Source organism: Pelodiscus sinensis, chromosome 1 (assembly GCF_049634645.1).
Source record: "Pelodiscus sinensis isolate JC-2024 chromosome 1, ASM4963464v1, whole genome shotgun sequence".
Classification (NCBI taxonomy): Eukaryota; Metazoa; Chordata; order Testudines; family Trionychidae; genus Pelodiscus; species Pelodiscus sinensis.
This window is the reverse complement of record NC_134711.1, coordinates 129,424,854-129,450,537: the sequence shown is the minus strand read 5'-3', so window position 1 is coordinate 129,450,537 and position 25,684 is coordinate 129,424,854. Positions and strand designations below refer to the sequence as shown.

Sequence of the window (25,684 nt, the reverse complement as noted above, 5' to 3'; positions counted from 1 at the left end):
TGTATGTACACTGAAATATTTTTTCAAACTAGGAAGAATGCCACTGGAATAAGCCTCTTATTCTCAAAACACAGGCATGGCTATCATTATAATTGGAAATACAGTATATGATTTGTTCTTAGGAGTTGACTTTTTTTTTTCGTGGTTTGGTTTTTAATCTCGGTTAACTGAAACCTAATTTTCCTATTTAGTTGATAATAGTGATCTTATTTTTAGATAGCTATAAATAATGCAGTATCACTAAGGAGATTCATATGATGAGTATACCTTTGTTTGGCACTTTGCGAAAATGAGATGAGAAAATTATGCTCTATCTATTGGATGTACAGAGAGTATTAATGTAATTTAAATAATAAATGACTGTTGTGTCTTACTTATATTTAATTAGACCTATTGTAAGATGGTTGGTGAGGTGTGGACTGACATTTAGTGCTGTGACACTAATTCAGTACTAGGGGGGTGGAGGATGCTGCCATCTAAAAAAGGGCATTATGTGAGAACCTTTTTACACTGAGACTCTTTCTGTCCTCTGATTGCAGGAATGTGTTAAAACCTCCTGGCACTTTTTCGTTGTTGGATGAATTGGTGATCGCTTCAGTTCCTTGGGCAACATTTTCTGTAGAAAATGGGTCCCAAATCATGTCCAAAGCTGTATATGGCTGTTTGTTGTTCATGTAACCACTACTTTATTTGTTTACGTGGTCTTTACACTATAGTTATCATAACACATTTTACAGAGTATTTTCTAATAGTTTAAATAGAAAAAAGATTCTGTTGTGTTCAAATAATGTTCCATGCGCAATTTGCCTGGGTTGTATTTATGTTAACTTTGTAATTAAAAAGAGCAATATCCTTTGAAGCTTTGTTGCAAATCCCATTATGCTCTTTACAGATGACAAGGAACAAATATAGTACAAAGTGTACTAAACAGATGTTCTTGATGTGGAACATATAACTATATGCATAGATTTTCAGATTTCCCATGATAGGCACATGATAGTAAAACTATGTTGTAGTCTGTGTTCATTGTGATCGCTCACACAGAAATTCATTCATTTCTGAAAGCACTGTGAGAGTAGCTTTCCTTGTGTAGAGCTTTGACTCTTTCATTTGTAGTGCATTGGATCTACTTCTGAGACCAGTATTAGAAAAGAAAGAAATGGTACAAACACCATGTGATGCCATCAAATTATATGCACAGTCAACTTAGGCAATTGTCAATTTTACTTTCCCTCTTCCCTCCCTTTATTTTACTCTCACGTGTAGCATCCTATTTTAAATTAGGCTCCAATCCTGGAACTTCTTATTTGCCATTAGACCGCTGCTCTTGTATGGAGCCCCATTAAAATAATTAGGCAGTTTTAAAAATATGCATATTTCTTGTGGAAGTCAAGCCTTTATAGCTGCTTAGAGGTCTATTCCAGCTGACTCCCCTGCTGTCTGTAAAATCCCTTTTCAGTAAAACAATCACAAAAGGTTCTGGACTCAGTGCCTGTTACTTAAAAACATTAAAAAGATTGTCAAAACTGTTACAATTCTTGCATACATAACTAATACTTGTCATCATATAAGCTTCCATCATGCTCAACTGAGCAAAATGGGTTCAATTGTTCTTTCAGGAGTAAATAAACTAAATCACCAGTGAGTCTGTGGCATTATAAACATATTGCTAGAAATGTAGATGTTCAGACTGTTATTATTCTACACAAATAAATGAGGCTCCCAAAAGCCAGTTTTCTTAAAGGTAATACTTGTCTGGAAATGTATGAAGATAGTGAAAATCAAGAGGCACTTTATTTCTCCCAAGAGAAGAAGACCAGCTAAAAGCTTGCTTGGCAAAATCTTCCTATCTTGTAGAAGATTATGTCTGCTGCCACAAATCAGAGAGGCTTTTCTGAAATAAGAAGAGAAGACAAAATAAACACGGGAAATTGCTGTTTTTTCAAGAAAGCTTTAAAAAGAAGCTGCATTGTGTCACTTCAGAAAATGCAAGAAAAACCAGCAGATTGAACGTGTTTATTTTGGTGGATTTTCACTTCCTTTAGTAATTAGAAGGGTTATAATATTACAGCTCACAAATGAATTAACTTAATTTGTAGAATAAAAGTCTATACAAACAGAACCACTTTTAAAAAAAAAGGAGCAAACTCTTAATGACACATTGGTATTCATCTCTAATTTTTCTTTGGAGCCATAATACTACAGTTAACTTTCTTAGCATAGAGAAAAAACTTGATTCTATTTCATCTGTTCTTCCTTATTTCTGTTTACAAAATCCATGTAGTTCTTCATAGGAAGAAAAAATGCACTGCTGTGCAGAGGATCAGTAATAAACCCTATATACCATAAGCCCTTCCTTTACTATGTTTGGGGGGCTTAAGTGATGGTGAATGACTTTATTCCGGCACTTTGCCTAAGTGTGTGTGTGATAAAGGCATTAGTGCCAGATTTTCTATAGTAGCTTCTCAGATTCCTTAAATTAGATTTTTAATAGCAAGTATAATGTAAAAATAACAGTAATATCACTCTCACAGCACTTTCGGTTTAGGGATTTTAAAGCATTTTGGTCATTAACTGTAAAAGATCACATTTCTAAATAAAACATGTTAAATCTTGAACTACATTGCTGAGACACTTAGAAAGTTCTGGTGAATCTATTCTACATTAGTTTTAAGAAGGGAAAAAGTATTATTAGTGGCCACCAGGTAACTCTGAATTAAACTTTTGGAATCCATCGTTTGCTCTGGCATGTCTCATAAATTGTGTTTCAAAGGAAAGTTAGTTTCCCACACATGCTCCCATTGAAGTGTGTCCTTTCCCTCTCAAGTGTAGATTCCTTTGTGGGGGTCTCCTTTTCACCAGTCAAGATGGGGAGAAGCCTCCTTAAATACATATTAAGCTTTCGATCCGTGGTCCCCAACACGGTGCCCGCGGGTGCCATGGTGCCCGCGGGGGCATTTGTGTGCGCCCACCAAGTGCTCGGGGCTGGCCTGGCCCCGGGCACATGACGCACAGTGAGCGCCGGCCCCGGGAGCGCCGCGGATTAGCCGCCTGCGCTCTGGGCGCGCGGCGCTTGGGGAGGGGAGAGCGCCGGCCCCGGGCGCGCGGCGCTTGCGGGAGGGGAATGCCGGCCCCCACAGCGGGAGGGGAACGCCGGCCCCCACAGCATTTCAAAGTGGCAGTGCTGCACAGAGCTCCCCCGCTGATCTCTGGCTTCATGTGGCGCTGCCACTTTGAAACACCACAGGGAGCCTGGGGACACCCCAGCTGGCCCTGGGCTGCACATGGATTTTCAAAGCGGCAGCGCCTCATGCAGTCTAGGATCTGGCCCCAGGCTTCAAGCAGCACTGCACCTTTGAAGTATCCTCTCTTGCCCCCCCCTGCTGCTACTATCTGATAGAGGCGGTGGGGGGAAGCGACTAGTCGACTGTCTTGTTGACTATCCAATATGCATTTGCTGATCGGATAGTCAACTAATCCTTCACATCCCTATTTCTCTCTACTTGACAGAAGCACACAAAGGTGTGATTGGTGGTTTTTGTGTAAAACCATTTCTTTCAACTGTAGACATTTGAGAGCTACAGCTAATGTTCTAGATTAGTGGTCACCAACCAGATCAGGACCTACTGGTAGATCTTGGAGCCTCTGACAGGTGATCCTGAGTGGTTTGGCCAAGAGGCTATATCAAGTGCAGGCACTTCAGCCGCCCATACCACCACTGCTGCACATCTCCTGCCCTTTGCCTTGGAGCTGCTGTCCCCCACCCCTGGGACCTCCTGCTTCCTGTACAGGGCAGGGGAGGGAGAAGAGGTGCACTGATGTTAAGGTGTCCCCTCTCCCAGCCTTTATCCTTTCTTCACAAAGCAGACAGGGGGCACAACAGGACTTGGGATGGAGTTTTCTGGCTGCTTTTGGGAGGGTGCAGGGCCAAGACCAGGGTAAGCCTGCCTTAGCCCCACTGCACCACCACCCAAGACCCACCTGAGGTATGCAGTGCCCAGCTGGAACCCACATACCAAACTCCTACCCCAGTTATGAACCGCCTCCTGCACTCCAAACTCTTGCTCTATCCCGAACATCCCTTCATCCAAATGCCGTTCCAGAGCCTGCACCTAAAACCCCCTCCTACATCCCAACTGCCTTCCCCAAGCTCAGCTCTGAGCCCCTCACCACTCTAAATCCCTTAACCCAAGACCAGAGCCTGCACCCCAACTCTCTGCGCTAGCCTGGTGAAAGTGAGTGAGAATTGGCAAGAGATGGGGGATGAAGTGAGCAGGGGCGTGGCCTCAGAGAAGGGGAGGGAAGGAGACGGGGCAAGGGTATTTATATTTGAGGTAGATCTTGGATTGCACTTAAAATAAAAAAGTGATCTCGTGCTTAAAAAGGCTGGAGACCACTGTCCTAGATGGTACACAGGAGGGTTGGCCCAGACTCAGTGGGTAAGCTTCTTGAAAGGCTCTGTATATATTGGAAATAGCTATTCTCATAGGGTATGTCTACACTTGCTGCCTATTTTGGAATAGGGCTGCAAATGTAGGCATTTGGAATTGCAAATCAAGCCTGGGATTTAAATATCCCGTGCTTGATTTACATCTTCCCGGCCGGGCGCCGTTTTTGAAATTTACATGCCTGGAATAACTGCCTGCATCTACACGCAGCAGTGAAACGGGCAATCGAAATAAAGCCCTATTATGAACTACCTGTTAAACCTCATTGCAGGAGGTTTATCTACCTGTACAACCTCATGGTAGACGCAGGCAGTTATTCCGGGCTTGTAAATCTCAAAAAGTGGCTCCCGGCCGGGAAGATGCAAATCAAGCATGGGATATTTAAATCCCAGGCTTGATTTGCAATTCCGAATGCCTACATTTGCAGCCCTATTCCAAAATAGGCTGCAAGTGTAGACATACCCATAGATAATAATCATGGTTATCCACATATGTGCCACAGTCAGCTCTGGGGCTACTAGCACTGAAGCAGCCACCTCCCAGCTGCCTGCTTTTTTCTGATTTATGATGGGTTGGGTTAAGCAGCAAAAGCTGTAGTGCGGGGTGGGCAAAAATTTTTAATCGGGGGGATGGCACTCCAAGATTTTGGCAAGTAGTCAAGGGCTACATTTCTGCCAAGAGAGCTTGGAATCTGGGACAGTGGTTGGATGCAGAAGAGAGCTTAGGGTAGGAGACTGGGTGGCAGGAGGGCATGTTGAATCTGAGAGTGAATTTGGGTGAAGGAGGGGGTTGTGATCTGGGGCAGGGTCCAAGGACTATGGGTGAAGAAGGATTCTGGCCTGAGGGAGGAGCTCTAGGAGGAGATGTAGGGCTTGGGAGGGAGTTGTGTCCTGGGGAAACGGGTACAGAGAGTTTGGGTGGTGGCCTGGAGTGGGTAGTTATGGGGGGAGAGAGAGAGTGGGTGTGAGAGGCAGGCTCTGGTTGGGAAGCGCTTACCTAGGTGGCTCCCAGTAAGCACCCCTACAGGAACCTGAAGGGTGCAGAACCAAGTTGTTCCACATTGCTCTGCTCCAGGCAGGGTGAAGAAGCATGGAGGGGAGGGAGGGAAGAGTCTTCACTGGTTGACCCTGCTGCCAGCAAAATATCTCAACAGCTATTGGTTGGAAACTGACCAGTGGGACCTGAGAGATTTTCCTGAGGAGTGAGACAGAACACAAAGCCTCCCTCCTCACTCCCAGAATAGAGCAGTCACATTGAAAGGGTCTGTTGCTGTGCTCTGCTTAGGGTCCCAGTGAGGTAGCCATGGGCCGAATCCGGTGGCTTGGCAGGCCGAATCTGGCCTGCTTGCAGCCTCTTGCCCACCCCTGCTGTAGTGCTACCTGTTAGTTCTGCTATTGCTATACATGGTTCAGGATGTGGGGTATACACGCTTCAGCTTATTTTACAAAATTCCTCACAGGGCAATTACAGACAGGTAAAAAAGCACACAAGGGGGAGGTTGTGGATCTTCCTGTGTTTCTTAGACTGGAGAAAGATGGGATAGGTGAGATTGAGAGGATGGTTTATTGGTTGAATGTTTGTTTGCTTAATGTGCCCAGTTAGTCTGACAGCTGACTCTCTGCTTAATCATTGCTTAATTTTTAAGCTCTTTGGAGCAAGGACTCTTTTTTTTTTTTCTTTTTTTTTTTCTCTGAGTGTCCAGTGCCGTGGACAATGTAGACTCAATCCAGGACTGGGGCTCTCAGGTGTTCTGCTACAAATAATAATACTAAATATAATGCATAGACCTCTGGTTGCACCTTCGTAAGTACTAAGTATGTACCACTGTATATGTTCTGTGAAAAGACTGAGACAAAATTGTTTGGAAGTTTTCAAAAATGACTATAGGATTTAATCGCACAACTCCAATCAAAATTAATGAGTTTTGGAGCTAAATCTCAGTCAATGTTTCTAGAAGCACTGGCAAATCCACTGGTAGTGTTCAAAGTGCCATATTTTTGAACCCATTTTTCTGTCTTCTAAAATGTGCCAGAATGATAGTCCATGCTGCTATAACTTAAATCTTTCATAAAAGAGCAAGGCCATCAGGGAACCCTGACAGCGATCTGTAGATAGTACTGCCTCACCTAAAACATGCACAGAGGGTTGATGCTTGATGCAGGGGAATAATTCCTGTCCTGGCTGTGCAGATATTGTGCTGACAGATCTTGTAAAAGCAGCTCCTGCAAATGTGTTCTCAAGCTCAACAGCTTAAAGATGTACATGGTAGGAAATCAGAGGGCAGGACGGAGCCCATTTAATTTTATCCAGCTCTGAAATCAATCACATATTTCCAGCCCACTATGTTCTTGGATTTAAATAATGGATCTTAAGCTGTTCAAAAAGAAATCCCGCTCAAGGCAATTTTTAAGTCCCAGTGTCTTCTATTTTACTATGGCATCTTAAATGATGCTCAGGTCTACCAACAGGGGGGCAAAGGGAGCAATTCGCAGGGGGCCCAGTGATCCAAAGAGGCTTGGGGCTCCCAGCCGCTGCCACTGCAGCAATGGCAGCAACTGGAGCCCTGGGCCCTTTACATTGACAGTGGAGCACCATGGTGCTAAGGGCTGGAAGATGGGGGGGAGGGGCACCGTGTTCTGGGCAGCACTGAGAGCCGGCTGCCCTCAACCCTGCCCCTTTTACCCTCAGTCCTGCTCCTTCTAGGAGCACAGAGCTGCCCTCACTGGCCCCAAGGACTCCTTTTTCACCCATCTGACTCTAATTCTGTTATTTTCCCCACTTTCTTTTATATTATACTATGTGCACAATTGAATTGGGGCGGCACTCTGGAGGTGCACCGCCCTCACATGTCCCCTCCCTGCCCCTCTGAGTGGCCCTCCCTGAACCCTCATTCCCTATAGGCACCAGTACCCCCTGACTATGTGAAATATGGAAATCCCATTAACAGAACAAGGAAACCAACAGGGGAAATGCTGTCTTGACATGTCCGAAGTGCCCCTCCTGCCCCAGGAAAGGTGTTCATATACTAGTTCAAATTGCTTGTGGTTAAAGCACAAAATTGAGAGCCTGATTCTGTTACTAATTCACGTGGTCACCTTGGGAATGTTGCTTAACCTCACCCTTTTCAGTTGATCTCAGAGAGATGATAAAACTATGCACTCTACCCTCCCTTACAGGGCTGCTTTGAGAACCAGTGCTAGTAAACTGAGTGGACAAGCTCAGCCCAGAGGAGCTCTGCAAGTGTGAAGTATTAGAGCAATGCTATTTGTCTAAGCTGTTCACTTGATCAGAAGTAAGAGAGGTTTGGATCTACCCTAACACTAGCGCTTTGATTTCTGTTAGTCAGTGGATGTCAAGGCCCTTTGCAAAGGATGTCAGTATCATTACCCACATTTTGCAGATGGGAAAATTAAAGCACAGAGATGCTAAGTGACTTGTCCAAGGTGACTAGCAGATCAGGGAACAGAACTGCGGTTTCCTGAGCCACAGATTAGTGCTGTATCCGCTGGGTCACACTGGCTCACGCTGTATCCAGTTTTTAGGTATATCACAGTCCTTGTTTCTTTCTTTTCTGGACTATTCTATGTGGAGGGAATAGCAAAGTTGGCAGTTGCAACCCTTTCTCATTTTTAAAAGTAGGTCTCAATCTTTTTTCTGTAGCTTATAAATCAGCCGGTAGCTGCTGGAGTAAAAGTATCAAGACTCATACAATACGTCCCCATTTGTCTTGTTTCTTCCAAGTAACATTCTTAGCAGATACAGTCATACTAGCCCTGGAACAGTGTTTATTTCCCTCCAGCCAGCCCTTTTGCTTCTCCTGGCACTCTTGTGGGAGTGAGATACTTGGTCAGCTTCTTCACTAAATTCTGAGCCGGGTGGAGGCCTGGTTATTCTGTAGCCAACACTCCTCTGGTTCTACTCACTAGTTCTTTAATAAAACCAAATAAAAAAGTTAACAGTTTATGATAACATCTGCATAGTATGCCAAGTTATATTTTCCACCAGTTTAACTGCAGATTTTATCCACAAGAGATCCCAGATAGCCTGAGTTAGTGAAAACAAACACTTCAAAAGTTTTAAAAACAATCTATTTTGAAGAGATTTAGCCCTTTATATTTGATCATAATCTAAACAGATAATATAGAGTTAAAAATGGATTTTTCTCTCCTGGTTCTTGTTTTTAAAATAACTATAAATTTAATTGTATTTACAAATACTTTGCCAGATTCCCTGAAAGAATAAACTTCCAACACCTGTTTAGAGTTCCCCTGGCAGATGGGAGATTGTAGCTGCTTTCAATATACTTGTAATGTTGCTCATGAATCATTGAAAGTCTCTTGATCTGTATTACTTTTCATAAAGCCCTAGTTCCTGGATTCATGTGAATAATAGAGAATCTCAGCTTTCATTAGAAAGAGGGGGGAAAAGTTTCTATACCCATGGCATAGAAAAATGCTGAAAAACATGAATCCTAAAGGTACAAAAATTTAGAAGGGGAAAAAAATCCAAATCTATACTTTTAGTCATTCTTCATTTTTTTTGAATGTTTGTAGTAGGCAATGCTATCGTGTCAGATTTTAGTCTGGCTGCCAGTATCAACACGGGCTGTGAAATTTCATATAGTAATTACTACACTGGAGAGAATTAATTTTATTCCACACACATCACATCCAGAAAAGTAGCAATTTAATTCAGCTAACAACCTTACTGATATAATCCTAATTCTGGTGTCATAACAGAAATCTTCATGCCCAGACAGAAGCTTTCATGCAAAGATTTCAAAATCTTTTACAAACGTGACATTTTTAAGCCTCAGAATTCCTGTAGCATTTTTATAAACAGATAAACTGAATCAGAGTTGAAATAATTTTCCAGAGACTTTTATCTGAGTCAGCACTAGTGATAGAAATAAAGCCTGTGACAGAATGATAATTTTCTGTCATTTCCTGAATGAACGTCATTGAATTGAAAGTCTCAGAGGGGTAGCAGTGTTTAGTTTGTAACTAATAACAATGAGTGGTCCTGTGGCACCTTAGAGACTAACACAAATATATAGATTCATGAGCTTTTGTGGGTGAAACACAATTATTTGTGAAATTTCCACTCCAACTCATCTGATAAAGTGCGTTTTACCCATGAAAACTCATGATCCTATATATTTTTGTTAGTCTCTAAGGTGCCACAGGACTACTCATCATGAATGAAATTACACTTTATTGAATTAGATTAATAATTCCGGGGTCCGTTATATTACAAATGCAGCTGTGTATGTGTTACTGTGGAAGTGTGTGTATTTCCATGGGTAGGGTAAATAGGAACAGTCAGAAGGTAATTAGGCAGATTATCTCAGATTGTGATATATCCAGAGAAGCATCCTTCCTGCCCCCGGAAAGGTGTGCATATACTAGTTTAAACTGGATTCTCCAGGGGCCCATAGACAAAGGCTATGTCTAGACTGCAGCTCTTTTCTGGGATACTGGAGGTATCCTGGAAAAGCTATGCCGTGTCCAAGGAACATGTCTGCTTTTCCGGAAGTTTTTTTGCTATACCTGCAAACCTCATTTTACTAGGCAGAAGAGAAGTGTTGAAAGAGGAGGTTTTTCTGAAATTTGGCACCAAGTAGACATGCCAAATTTTGGAAAAACCTCTTTGGAAAGAAAAGCAGAAAAAGATACACGAAGATACTTGAGCATGTGTTACACTTGAAGTACATGGGCAGTCCAAATAACGTGAATGCGTCTACCCACGTATACTTTGAAATCAAGTATAGGTATATATAAGTATATTAAGTATATTGCTGAACTGTGGTCCATGCTCAAGCTCAGTGAATAATGTTATTTTTTTCTTTTGGTTTGGGGATCAAGATGAAATATTCAGGTATGTGGCAGTAAAGTGGGGGCAGGTGGGGAGGGGAAGCATGCCTTGGTTTGATCCAAAACTGAATTTTTTCAGCTTTAAAAAAAGAGAGAAACTAAACATTTAATTTCATTCAACCTGGAATTAATTTGTTTTTATCTTTTTATTTTGTTTTTGCGTGATTTTTAACCCTTATTGGGTTTTCTAATAGAGCTAAATTTTTAAACAAAGCATCATCATTTTTGTAATGTTGTAACACATTATTTTGACTTTTTTCTAAAGAGTACTTTCAGTTTTCAGATTAAATTATTCACTGAACTTGTGAGTAATTTTGGTACCCCAAAACATGCATTTTTCAGTGAAAATGAAAAACTAGCAGAAAAAATTGTCCGGTTGAAGTTACTGTACATAACTCTAAACAAGGGATGCTGTACCAAGAAGCATAACAATCTGAAACACCATGTATTGAACAGTATGGGTTGTATTATTAAATGAATATATGATAAATATTTGCAAGTGCACTAAAACATTAAAACTGTTACCATTTTTAAATAGGATCACTTCAGTTTCCTTCTGGCAAGTGCAGAACAACTACAGAATGCCACACTTCTATAAAAGCTCATCTGTTTTCCTATGAGGATGAGTAGAGAGAGAAAGGCTGAGACCACAATGTTTGTAGTACAGTAAGTCAGCTTTAGCCTCCACCCGCCTCCCACCCCCCACCATGTAAAACAAAAAAAGACACGGCCACTTGAGCCAGGACCACCATGCTGAGCAACAAGAACCCACACAGTTCTCCTTTGAAGTGAGACACACAGTGCCTATTATGTTTGCAGAAATCGAGGGAGAATTCAAGAAGCACATTGGAGGGGTTAGGTTACATACTGGGCATGGCATACCCCACATGTTAATCTTAATTACTATCCAAGTCTACACATTTTTATATAATCTTATCTGCTAAGATCTGTGTTTGGAGAGCTTTGTAGGACAGATGGATAAACAGAATATTTTAATATTGTTGCAAGTGAAGTGCTCTTTTGTAGATGACTGTATGTTTAGAAGTTTTTAATAGGAGCAGGCTACATTTTGGTGCTTTCTTTTAAAAATTCAGTTTATTGATGGAGATAGTGAGAAGTTAAAGTCTGGAAACTACTCAGGGGGTATCATACAACTCAACCTAAGAGTGGCAGAATGAGGTAATAGCTGATTTGTCAGTCAATTAAGCAAATTGCATTGTAGCAGAATCGGCTCACAAAACTGCTCCTGTGCGCCCCCCTCCCCCATGGGCTCCCACCCTCAGATCCATCCCCCCCCACCCCCGACCTCCGGCTCCCCTATGCTCACTGGGGAGGTGATTCAAAATGGTGCTTAAGATAGCGGCTGTCGATGGGAGCCCGATATGGCCAAAAAGCCTAAGCTTGTTTCTTTAAGGGGGGCTCTTCACATTTTTTCTGCCGCTGTTTCAGCTCTCTTTGTTAAATGGGCTGGCCACCCCTGCCCCAGATCATTCCTGTAGGTCTTGCTTCATAGATGTACTATGCGAACCTCAGGTAGGGCCAATAATCCTCATCTAGTTTTAGATATAGTTGCTCCTCAGAAAAAATCTGTCAGTGACAAAATATACATAACATCTTTTAAAATGAGAGGGAAAAGTTCTGAATCAGTTGTCTGAATATTTCTGACATACTGTCCTCCAGCACATCATCCAAGTATCCTTCATTACATAGGATTATTGAAAATCAGTCATGCTCATTTTAAAAATGTGGTTACACTAAGCCACAGAAGCTCTTTAATTTTACTTGTGAACTAGCAACTAATTGATAAGATTCCAAATTGCTTCACCTATTGAATGATGTAATACTCTTGAACTTTAAAAAAAATCAACCTTACACAATTAATAAAAGAAAGGCTGAACAAAACAGGTGTCATGCTTAAAAGTGGCCTTAGAAATAGCTAGGTTGGTTATCAATGAATGAGGCTTTTTGTAATAAAAACAATCAAATTATGCCCTCAGAAAAAAAGGGAATTTTCATAATCCTTTTTTCAGGTAGAAATTTGCCTCATTTGCATCCGTAGTCAAAAAAGCAGAAGTAAAAATTAAAAATTGTTTTGCTTTTCAGAAAACTTACTGAAAGGTGATTTATTTTACAGCTTCTTCAGCTCGCGATGGAAAATGTTCATTTTGAAGTTAAAAAACAAAACATTCACTGAATGAATCAAGCAAAAAGACTGTAAACAACAACAAAAAATCTTCATTTTTTTGGGAACTATCTTTAACACTTAGTAATGAAGGATCGGAGGAGGGAAATACCAGATAATTGAATGTTGTTGGATTTTTTGTTTAAGAAACTGTTTCCAAGCTTTTTATGTGACATGGTTCAGATGCAAAAATAAAGATACTTTTTGCTTTTAAAATGTACAGAAACATTTGTCCTAGAATTACGACACCTATCTCACTATTTGCGTTGAATCATGTCCATTTGTTAAATGTCAACTCAGCAGTTATTGAAAAGCAACTAGTGAGAGTATCAACTTTAGTAGATGCAAGGCCTAGCTTCAGCATGAAAGTATTAAATAACATCTGACCTGCACTTAGTAAAGCATTTTTTTGAAATCAGCTTAACATACTTCCTCTAAACAAAACAAGAAATTAACATACTATGGAAAAAAACATTCCAGTTGAAGATAAAATCAATTGCTGAAGTACTATCAGGAGACATAGGAGTAATTGCAGAAGTGTGATTGCGTGGAGACAGCAAGTATTTTGTATTTAAACCACAATACAAGACATCAGGAAAAAAAACAGAAGGTCTTCAATATGGCACTGTCATTAAAATATGGTTCAGTTAAGCAAGTATATTGTACACAGACAAGAGAAGTGCTATGTTTGTTAGCATGTGTGTGGAAGGAACTCAGTATAATGAGACTTATAATAGAACTTTTTTTGGCTCTGTTTCGTCTCTGTTTCAAAGCCTCAACTGTTCTTGAATTCTTAATAAGTTAAGGAATAAGTACTGCAGAAGAGAGAGCAGGCAAAATCTGTTGTAGCAGCTTGTCCTAGTCAGTTTGCCAAAGACTAAATCAGCCTTTTAAAAGAGCTGTTATTTCTGATGACATCATTCCTGCCACTGTCAAAATGTGACAAGCCTTAGATCTCTCTGTCCCCTACCTCTCCAGAGTTTTACAATGACACTATGCAGATTGAAAACATGCAAAAGTACTACTATAAAAGTTAAAAAAAAAAGTATACCCTTTCTCTTTGCATAGGATTTTCATTTAGACCCAGCTATTTCACAAAAACTTTACTTAGTAGTAAATCTTTAAACAAGGCACATTTAAAAAGCTCTGGGTCATTCTGTTTCCATTGTACTGTCTTGCTTTAGGTGTTGTACCATTTTTATAGCAGTAGCCACAACCTGTTTTTTTCCCCCGATTTAGTTAACTTTGAGCCAACTGAAATTTGTAGGTATTTCAAAGATAGCCAGAAGTATTACTGACAAACTAAGTTACTAGCTCTGTTTATTAGTGAATGTTATTTACTTTCTGATCTGAAGCTTAATGAAGGATACACATTATCAAAGTATCTTTAAACATTAAATATTACTTGTCATTTAAACATCACCACAAGCTGTGAACTGTAATTAATGCTGAATGGCAACCTTGAACCCCATGAACCTGATTAATAAGACCATGCATCTGGCAGAACACCTTTAAGATCCTTTATAAAAGAATATCAAAACAGCTTAATAGAACTGACAAACCCCTACCCTACACCTACCCATTTCAAAACCAATTGGCTACAAACACTTTTAAAAAGGACAACACTGCAATGGAAAATGTGTGCATCAAATTAGATGAATTTATGAAAAATTAAATAGCCCATCTACTTAATTGTAGCAAAGACATTTGGGCTATGTCTACACGTGCAGCTTCTTGCGCAAGTAATATGCAAATGAGGCAAAGCGTGGAATATCGCTGTGCTTCATTTGCATACCTAATGAGCCACCATTTTTTTTCAGAAGAGGCTCTTGTGCAAGAAGGAGCATCTACACTGCCCCTTCTTGCGCAAGAAAAACCCTCTTGTGCAATGCCATTACACCTATTACTTGAGAGGAAGAACGGCTTTGCGCAAGAGCCTCTTCTGAAAAAATGGTGGCTCATTAGGTATGCAAATGAAGCTCAGCAATATTCCACGCTTAGCCTCATTTGCATATTACTCATGCAAGAAGCCGTGAGTGTAGACATAGCCTTGGTGTTAAGGGCTGCTAAAGGGTACAGCCAGTACAATCACCAAAGGGTAAAAAACATGTTTGTTTCCTTTCCAGTTCAGATTGTGATAGGACAATTGTTTTGTAGTACAGTGGACAAGAGCATAGCAGACCCAGTTTAAGGCAGATTCATTTACTTTTACTGAATGAGTTTCAAATACACCAAACGTAGTAGAACTTGCCATATTACCCAAAACTGGGTATCTATGAATCTAACAAGTTTTTAAATCTGTTTAGCAGACTAGTTTTATAACTTATTTGAAATTTTCCTGTGTGTAAAGCCCACTGTAATTCCATTTGATATGTTTGCTAGTCTGTTTAGACTTAATGAAATGATGAGTTTCCCCGGTTATTCTGTATTGTCAACTATAGAGTAAAACCTTTCTAGAGCTACTCTATTTCTCAAAAAAGATTGAAACAAGACCCTTTGGATCCTAATGGAATTACCAAATACCAATTGTACTAATTTGCCTGTTATGAAATGAGGTGTCTTAGTATTGTATTTTTGAATCACATGAATGTTCTGTTCACATGCATATACTAAACAAAAATGAGCAATATTCTGTGGACTTGAAATTGCCAAGTCTGCTGTCTCTAAAGACACAATGTACACACCAGCCTGTTCAGTCAGCTGAGCAGTCTTCTCACTTTAATATAACCATATTAAGACAAACTGATAATCAAACAAGTACATATTTATTAAGAAAACATGGATTTAAGTGATGCTAAGCAGAGATAACAGAAACAGAAAATGGTTATAAATCAAAAGTATAATAATGCTTTCTTGGTGACTAAAATTTAACTCAGCAAGCTACAATAATCCTTGTCTAAGAAGTTTCTTACCTGAAAGGAAGAGGTACCTGCCTGATATAGGGCAGTGCATCCGATTCAGGGTGGATCAATTATAGTACTGGTTCTCAAACTTTTTGGGCTCTGGAGTCCTTTACATGCGTAAAAATTTATGCGGAGCCACAGTGGTCCACTGATTGTATGTGTTGTACTTATGAGGAGTCTCAGCGGTCCACTGATTGTACGTGTTGTACCTATCGATGTTTCCAGTTTGTCAACCTCGTGGAGCCCCTGGAGATCTCTTGCAGAGCCCTGGGGCTCCGTGGAGCACAGTTGGAGAAACACTGGATTATAGAATGTATGAAAGATGCCTTCTATTACTAACATTCCATCCTGGAATGCCTTTCTACAATGCCTTTCCAGATGCTCAGAGCCTTTAGAACAGCGTTTTCAAGAGTTTTTGTTGAATAACTAGAAGCAGGACACATGTGGGTGCATGTTGCAGACTACCCTTTTCACCACAGATTGTGAGAAACAGCCCAAGGAACAATTGGCTCTCATAGGGTCCATGCTGCTCCTTTTCAAATGCACAGTTAGGAGCACCATGCAACTAATGGTCAAGGAGGAACTGAGAAGTTACTCTGATAACTCCCCCCACCCCATAAACAAAATGTGCCCAGAACATATTACTTCATGACATCAGGAAATAAGGCAAAAAGAAAAGATAAATATTGCTCTCCTTTTATGTTGCATAACAGAATTCTTACTTACAAGGAGATATGGTGAATCTCAAAATCTGTAAACTCAGGAATATAAGCATGAGACTGTGAGCCACTCAATGGCATCTGTACAGTGTAGAGAACAGCCTGTTGTACTGAATCGCATATCAGGCCTGACATCCACACTACATACAACATATTTCTGTCGCAGTGTATATTTATAAGTGTTGTGTGAAGTATCAAATGAAAGCTTGTGATACACCCATCCTTAATGCCATTGTATGATGTATGAATGTGTAAAGAGTTGTGTATGTTTGGTGGAAATTGATCAGGATGAGATGAACAATGGGCCTTATTGGGAGCATGGGGAAACAGCAGGGCATCACATACCACCTGAGGCCACTGTGCATTGTGACACCCATACTGTCATCCTGACTCTTGAGAAGAAGACAGTGAACTTTGTGGAATATAATGGTTATCCATCACTGGGGGGACAAAGTGGCCAGTGCTCTCTGTGTCTTTAAATTTGTCTTTCAGTGGGTTTGCTCAGGAATGGCACTGGCATATCAAGAGCAAAATTTGAAGGGCTAGTATGTAGCCCTTCATTGGTTGGCTTTTGTTTATGTGGTGGGCATTATATTTAATGTACATGAGTATGTGACCTTCTCACCCTGTTCCAGCCACAGTCCCCACTTCTCTCACAATACATAAGAAGTCTCAGAGGATCAGCCATGTAAGTCTGTAACTTTAAAAACATGTAGTCCTATGGCTCATGAGAGACTAACAAAGGTATAGAATCATGAGTTTTCATGGGGAAAACCAGCTTTATCACTCCAACTCATGAAGTGGGTTTTACCCACAATAGCTCATGCCCTATACTTTTGTTAGTCTCTAAGGGTATGTCTACACTACAGCGCTAATTCGAACTAACTTAGTTCGAATTAGTTAATTCGAACTAAGCTAATTGGAACTAACGCGTCTAGAACTAAAAACTAGTTCGAATTAGCGTTTTGCTAATTCGAACTAGCATGTCCACATTAAGTGGACCCTGAACAGGGCTTAAGGATGGCCGGAAGCAGTGCCGGCAGGGCATCAGAGGAGGACTTAGAGCGTGGAGATGGTGTGTCAGGCTAGCCGAGGGCTGTGCTTAAAGGGTCCCGATCCCCACCCCGGACAGACAGTTCTCAGGGGTGCCCCGCTTGAAAACCAGTCCTGGTTTGGAGTGCCCGGAGTGCCCACACTGGGCACATCACACCACTCGGCCATCAGCCCGGCTGCACTTGCTGCAGGCTGCCATCTGGGGAGAGGGAGCAATTGGGGGGCTGCAGGAGAGCTTCCACCCCCAGAAGCCCACAGAGCCAGCCCAGTCCTCCCCATCGGGGGCTCGTGCCCCATTCCTCCCTCACCTCCTTCCACTTACCCTTCCCTAGCCCCTTTTCTTGTTGTACAAAATAAAGGACAATTGTGTTCAAAAATGGAATCTGTCTTAATTAAACAAAACTGGGGGAGACTGGGAAAAAGAGGTGGGAGAGGGGAAGAGAGAGGCTGGGAGAGGGGAGGGCAACTAAAATGATCAGGGGTTGGGAACAGGTCCCAGATGAAGAGAGGCTAAAGAGACTGGGACTTCTCAGCTTAGAAAAGAGGAGACAGAGGGGGGACAGAATAGAGGTCTCTAAAAGCAGGAGTTGGGTGGAGAGGGTGCATACAGAAAAGTTCTTCATTAGTTCCCATAAAGAAGGACTAGAGGACACCAAAGGAAAGGAATAGGTAGCAGGCTTCAAACTAGTAACAGAAAGTTGTTCTTCACAAAGCAAAGAGTCAACCTGTGGAACTCCTTGCTGCAGGAGGCTGTGAAGGCTAGAACTAGAACAGAGTTGAAAGGGAAGTGAGATCAAGTGATGGAGGTTGGGTCCATGGAGTGGTATTAGCCAGGGGGTAGGAGTGGTGTCCCTGCCCAAAGTTTGTGGAAGGCTGGAGAGAGATGGCATGAGACAAATGGCTTGGTCACTGTCTCCGGTCCATCCCCTCCAGGGTCCCTAGGGTTGGCCGCTGTTGGCAGACAGGCTACTGGGCTAGATGGACCTTTGGTCTGACCCAGGACGGCCATTGTAAGCTCAGGGCTCAGGGTCGGGGGTCTCAGTGGACCCCCTTGATTTTCATGCACACCTGCTCCTGGGTGGCCAGGCTGGCAGCTCTCCTTCCCAAGACGGCCACTTTCCTGTGCCTAGTGTGGAGATCGTGGACGAGGTCCACGATGTCCGCACTAGCCCAGGCGGGTGCCCGCCTCTTGTGGTCCCGGGCAAGCTCCCGGGAGCCGCCAGCCTGGTCCCGGGAAGAGGGGGAGGGCTGGGGGGCATCGGGTGGCTGGCTCGATCCGTGCCAGGTGCAGGGTCTGCTGGCTGGGTGCTGGCAGGCTTGCACCTGGCACGGGCACCGTAGCCAGCCCGTGCCCCTTTAAGGGGTCTGGGGCCGGGAGGGGGGCATAGAGTTTCCCTGGTGTTGGCCAGAGTGGCCACCAGGGAAACCTGGGAAGCCTTAGCCTCCCACTAGTTCGAATTAAGGATCTACACAGCCCTTAATTCGAACTAGCTAGTTCGAACTAGGCTTAATCCTCGTAAAATGAGGTTTACCTAGTTCGAACTAAGCGCTCCGCTAGTTCGAATTAAATTCAAACTAATGGAGTGCTAGTGTAGCGCCTATTAAAGTTAGTTCGAACTAACGTCTGTTAGTTCGAACTAACTCTGTAGTGTAGACATACCCTAAGGTGCTACAGGTTTACTTGTTTTTACAATATATAAGGTCAAAGCTCACTCGAGGTTGGCTATATTTACAAATAATCTAGCGTAATATAAGAAATTCCAGCCCTAAGATTCTCCCCAACCTTGACTGCTTCTTTGGGTTTGTCCCTTGTTACCTGCAGTCCAGACAGTTGCTCCCATCTCTTAATTCTAGGGTAAGTTTGTGAGTATCAACTTTTGCTAGAGTCAGCATGAAAACTTCAACAATGCCTTTCAGGATTCCAACATCTGCTAACAGAGCAGGTTAATAGAAGAGCTCTGTTACCTGAAGTCTACCAGAGCTGTTACCATTGCTATTTTGTGGTTGCATGAAAAGCATGGCCTAGCCATAGACCTCTCAGTGTGGGGAGGCTGATGACTACACCTTTTTTTGGGTATGGGTGAGAATTAGGTCATCAGGACTGGTGCTAGACTTGCTGGGACCCGAAGCCCAAGCCTCATGGCCGGGGGGCCAAAGTCTAAGGGCTTCAGCACTGAATGTGGGGCTCAGGTTACAGTTCTCCCATCTGGGACTGAAGCCCTTGAGCACTGGCCCTTTTTGCCCTGGGTGGAAGGACTCTGGCTTTGGCCTTCCTGTGTGTGGTGATGGGGCTTTGGCAGGCTTAGGCTTTGGTTCCCTATCCTGTGAATAAGTATTTTGTTGTTGTTGTTATAAAGGGGTCATGGTGACATGAAATTTGAGATGCCCTGATTTAGGTGATGTACGCGCATAGCAAAGTCTAACAGTTCTTCTACTATTCATTACTTGAGTTGGCGCCAATGTGAGTCACCCTCTTTGTTACTTGCTGGGTGATGTTGTGTGACAGCACCTCTGCGAAAAAATGGCTTGCAACTTGCTGCTTCCATAATCAGGGATAATGAATAAGGCTAAGATTTAGTCGTGTGTATCTTTAGTAAAAGTCATATACCGGTCATGGGTAGTAAACAAAAATTCATGGCCTGTGACCGGTCCATGACTTTTACTATATACATACCCCCTAACTAAATCTTGGTAGCTTCTGGCGCCTCAGGGCACTGCTGTGCTGGCGGCCGGGGGGGAGGAGGGGCATTAGACATCACTGTTCTGCAGGGCCCTGGAGGCCAATGTCTGGCCTGTGCACTGGCTGTGGGAGCCAAAAGCCTCCATCCACCTGCTGCTCCATAGCCCAGCTTGGGTGCTCCCCAGGGATGACCCTGGACCAATTGCTTGGGCACTCTCATGGCCTGTTGCCCCCAGACCACAGCTTGGGTGGTCCCCCAGACCAGCAGCCTGAGCAGTGGTTGGCTGCATAGTGCCCAGGCAGCTGGCCCCAGGATCAGCTGCCAAAGTAAGTAATTCCCAAACATTCATGGTGGCCAGTAGAGAGGCAATAATGTGAATGTTCCTTTGTTTTCTTGTGAAAGCTGGGAAGAGTCATTTATTTTAGTCAACGGTTTCTACTTAAATCCCTAAATAGTATATGTATATTACTTGTTTACAAAAAAGAAGGAATAGAGACAGAATGAACATCACTAGCAGCTAATGTTACATGGTTTTTATGTGAAGAGAAATGCATTTCATGCACCAGCCAGTTCAGGTTATTTAGGTGTAATGTAGGTTCTTTGAATATTAACCTAATACTTAATAAGTAACATATGATGTGATATATTAACATTTTTTTGTAATTTTGCCTTAGTAAAAAGCTTTTTAAAGTCGATTTTTGACTCCCAGGTGGAGATGAAGGTGATATTCTTTTAAGAGTATGCATGTTGCACTGTGAAAGTTATATTTAATCATAGTTCAAAAGTTTCACAGATGAGTGATCAAAAAACTGCTGTGATGATATCCTGGAAAATTAGAAAGAATTGTGGAACATAAAGTAAGAAAAATTATTAGCCATCTGGAGTTCAGGGTGTGTGTATGTGAAATCTTGTGTAAATCTCCCTTGGTGGGTAGTCTCATGATGGATGTTGCCTAACTCCATACTCAAAGTCTACAGGTTGTTGTTGTTTTTTTCTGTGCAGAGATGTTTACCCATGAAAACAGAACATCATGGAAGTTAATGTCTTCTGCACTATGTTTTGATACAACTTAAACAACAAATAGCCCTGCAGTACCTTAGGGTGTGTCTACACTGCAGGCCTTAACTGGAAATAAGTTGTACAAATTGAGCTACATCAATTGCATAGCTTATTTCAAAATAGCTTATTACAAAATTGGGAGCATCTACACAGCACTTATTTCAAAACAGAGCACTCTTCCTCTGACTTCCCTTACTCCTCGTACAATGAGGGTTACAGGCGTTGGATTAAGAAGTCCTCCAGCTTGACACTATTTTGACACTATTTTGAAATAACTGTCTGCTGTGTAGATGCGGACTAAAGTATTTTGAAATAATGTTGCTGTGTAGACATACCCTAAGAGATTAACCGAAAATGTAGATGGTGTCATAAGCTTTTGTGAACACAACCCATTTCTTCAGATGAATGGAGAAAGGGGTCCAGAGGTACAAATAAATGGCAGTAAAAGAGGGAAGTTGGGAATAGGGATGTAAGATTTTGATTAATTAGCTAATTAACTGATTAGTCAATAAGGGCTATTGTTACACTTCAGGGGTGAACGTGCTGTGGGGAGCATGGGGCCAGCAGGGGACTCAACCAGTCCCCCGCTGGCCCTGTGCTCCCCATGGCATTTTAAAGTGTCAGCACTGCATGGTGCCCACGGTCAGCGGGAAAGTCCTTAGCTGACCCCGGGCTCTTCGTGGTACTGCTACTTTGAAACATCGAATGCATCTGGGTCAGCTGGGGACGCCGGGCTGTATGCGGCATTTCAAAGCATCAGACACTGGGCTCCATGCGGTGCTGCTGCTTTGAAGCATCCTCTCCTCTCCCTCACATCCCCTGCTGCATCTTTGTGATAGAGGCAGCAAAGAGGGGCAGCGACTAGTTGACTAGCTTGTCAACTATCTGATCAGCATTTGGTTATTGGATAGTTGACTAGTTGTTCACATCCCTAGATTGGGGGGTGGGGAAAAAAGAGAAGAGAAAAAAATCTTGTAAATTAAGAGTGTCCATGCTAAATGAGGCTAATAGAGTGGGCTGCAAGTGCCCGATACTTAGCTTTTGACATCATTAGGGTGTTGAATGTAGCAACACATCCAGTTCATGTCTTTGTGATTAAAAGTGTCAAATTTGCAAATGAAGGCAAGGTCTGCAGTTTCTCTCTCTAGCTCAGGGGTTCTTAACCTTTTTACCATCACACCTCCCCTGAAGGTGAACTTCATGTTCACACCCCCGCCCCCTCACCTGACAGGAAGCTAAGGGGCATGGCTAGGACTATAAGAACTCTGCCAGGGAGCTCAGTCAAGGCCCAGCATCTGAGGGAGACAGGCACCTGCCCAGAGCTCCTGGCTGACAAGGCTGAGACCTAACCTGGGCCTCCCACAGCCGCCTTCCCTCAGGCCAGCGAAGGCTCCCCTGCCTGGGCCTCCAAGGCCTGGCCAAGTCAGCCAGCAGGTCTACCCTCTGACCTAGAGGAACCCAAGGCTCTACTGGTGCCTGGGGATTCGGAGGACCGGCCTGAGCTCAAGGCCCGGCTCAAATCCCGAGGCCTGCCTGAACGCTGGGACCTGGCAAACCAGCGGGATGCAGCCATCTGAGCTAATTCCCAAGTCGACGGCTGGTAGCGCTGTGGTGTGAGTGAACCCCGTTACAATGCCTAAATGAATAATATGAGCTTTTTACTTTGAACCTTTTCCTAACAAATTTACGTAATATTTGAAGATGAAAGTCAGCAATGCTCACATACTGTTATTGTAATGTGTCATCACATAGGCCTGATTGATTCACACTGCTATTGTAGTGTGCCGATCTCTAGAAGTTAATAAGAAATTAATGTTTATAATTTTAATTCATAATATTAATTATAAAGAAATCTAAACTTTATAATTTTATCCAGTGAGAAGGCAATTGCGATAAATTTTCTGGGAGGCACCTCACACCTCTCCTGGGGAGATACACCTCACTGGTTAAGAACCTCGGTTCTAGCTGGTTTTTGAAATTGCTTTGTAAGAGTATAGTCACTTTTAGATCCACTAATGAGTGCCTGGGCAAGTTATGGTAGCTCACTCTTGTCTTTTTTTATTCTGGTATGCTTTTTGTTCTAAAACTGTTTTCAATTAACTATATATTTCTTTGCTTAAAAAATGTACCATAGATGCCTTTGAATTAGGAACTTTTTGGCAAAGTGAAGCAGCAATTTGCATTTTTGTACAACAATCGTGGAATGATTTCCCAAGAATTTCAACATGGGCTTAAAAGGATTTTTAAAACAGTCAGCGAGGAGCTGGCATACCTTAGTGATGATTTTCCACACACTCTGTATAATGCAGTATAAATGCCTGGATGAAAGTGCTCAGCTTTACTGAAAATTAGTTACAAGTTTTTGGCAGTGGATTGGATGAATATTCTCCTGAGAGACTTTTTCTTTTCTTTACACAATCAACATAGTCCAAATAATTGTCTGTTCTGGACCTCTGCTAGAAACCCTGAATGTTTATCTTCCCTAATCTTAGCTAGGCAAAATGCAGAAGTGACTTAGTAGGAGTGACTCAGTCAGGCAGTGAGGAGGTAGTGAAACTGTGAAACAGTTTGTTTTCCAAATAACAACAACAGCTGGTACAGAGGTCCAGTGTTATGCATAGACTAATAAAATAAATCTAATGTTAGTGAGTTACAGATTACTGAAACACTTTCCAGAGAGCTTTTCTTACAACAATTTTTGAAGCAGCCATTGAATATTAGAAGAAAAGTTTTTCTGGGAACCTGAGACACCAGTGGCAGATGACTGTGTGACTTAATTGAATTGACAAAGATTATTTGGATCCATCGATCTATCTAATCTGTTTTCAATAAGTGTATAGTAATAATTCTTCTAATAATATGATATAGTTATATTATTATTGCGTTAGAAGAATTATTACTATACACTTAGTGAAAAACATCAAAACAGATGGGTGAGAAATGTCGACACTTGAGTATGAATGAACATAGCATATGCCAACCATGGGTAGGTGGAATGTACCACTTAACAAATTATTCTATTTTTAGCACTGTAACCTTCTTCGTATACTTTGTCAGAAGATGAGTCTTATATATGTGAGGCAGCCAAAAGAAGCTGTCAGTTGTGGCCTTTTCATATGCTTTCTATGGTTTTAGTCTGCAGACCTAACTGAAATATCTTGCAGCAGCTGGCTGTGGAGTGCTGGCCGGTTTGCTGTAGCCATGGTGTGGAATTTCCCTATGCATTGAGTATATTTAGACAGGAGCACACTTACAAATATGTTGTAAAATTGGACACCAGCCTGGGGAAGTTTGGGCCTCCTTGGTTTACTTACTAAGCCGATGTTTCAATGGAGAAGCAAATTTGATTTTTCCAAGTCCCCCCTCCCTTTTTGTCTTTCTCTCTCTTCTTTCCTCCCTATCTTTTGCTAAAGAGACATCATTGATTGCTGAGAAGAACTGAGCAACTTAACCTCATCTCCTACTGGTGGTCATGAGAACAATACAGACAGGGGGAGGGTGTCAAAGGTTACCTTTTGAATATGTTTTAAGAGCTAATTTATTGCAAGGAGACAGTTTCACCTTGGCTGTATTTTCTCGTGGAGAAGATCACACTTGAGTTTGTTCATTGGAAGTTCTCTTTAGGGGAGCTTTTCTATGCCCCATGTGCAGAATACAATAACAGCATTTTTCAACGTGGAGGAAGAACTGAAGGGAAGAAAAAATGGACTACTCTGGAGCAGAACGTGGAAGCTATTTGATTACAGATGTTTTTATTATAACATCTTTATTTCCTAGTTATATTTTTATCCTGTAATTGGATACAATTTGCTTAATAGAATGTATGAAAGGGGGTAAGCGGGTGCATGGAGAAGGGGGAGATTTTCATAGCCATCCTGTCAAAGCATGCCCTGGGTCTTTCAAGAAAACAGGATTCTGATTTACTGTGAGTGGTGGTAGAAAATTCCCTTCTTTGAGCACTCATTACTACAAACCTAGGAGACATTTCTTTGGAAAATCATGTTGTTTGAGTATTCTGGACCTCTGCACTAGCCTGCAAAACCAAGAGATCTTGTAAATTTTAAAGTTATGAGCTGTTTGCCTAGATTTAAACAATCTGACCATATTCGGCCCCCCCCCTGTTGCTCAGCTACAGCCCAGCAACCCATTCCCCAGGCGTTCCCTGTCTTTTTAAAAACTCTAGATCTCTTAAATTTATCTTAAAAGCAAACTGCACTGGTTATATTTATAGCTGAGACCTCAAATCAGTTATTTGGAACAGTGTAAAGATCCCCCCACACACGTATGACCCTCGACCTGTCTTTGCAATTTAACTTTTATTAACACAGTGGGGAAGGTCTGCTGTTTCTTTGCTTCATGGCAGGAGTAGAGGCTAACTTGCTGTACACTTGGACCCCTATGTCCCTGAGCACTCCTGTGATGTGCTATGCATCTTCAATTCCCATAGACTTCAATGGGAACTGGATGTTCAGCACCTCAAAGGAGAGCAAAATTCCTTGACAGATGAAGCCATGGGGAATTACTTCTATGGAGCATCTTCAGAGAATTTTTTTAATTGCTTGCAGTAGGAGAGGTCATTTATTGTTGTAACATCAAACATGGTTGAAATGTTTTGACGCTACTAAGAAATCCTTTGACTACCTGGAGTCCTACATGATATAAAATTGGTATCTGCATCCGCAAAAATGAGCCATGGAAATCAGTCTTGACATCCACAGATGTAGATAAAGCATGGCTATAAAGCAGATATCTGTGGATTTGCAGGG

The 25,684-nt window shown here is 42.1% G+C and overlaps 1 protein-coding gene and 1 long non-coding RNA gene across 2 annotated transcripts in view; one reads left to right on the top strand and one right to left on the bottom strand.

Moving 5' to 3' along the window:
• The window catches only part of LOC102453877 (potassium voltage-gated channel subfamily KQT member 1-like), a 723,768-nt gene that overhangs the window by 192,484 nt on the left and 505,600 nt on the right, over window positions 1-25,684 (top strand). The gene's annotated exons all lie outside the window — the stretch shown is intronic.
• Window positions 8,242-15,546, bottom strand: LOC112544541 (uncharacterized). Its single transcript, XR_003087882.2, has 3 exons — window positions 15,416-15,546; window positions 10,847-10,935; window positions 8,242-8,376 (listed from the first exon to the last, which is right to left on the bottom strand). It is a non-coding gene; the product is annotated as an uncharacterized LOC112544541 (long non-coding RNA).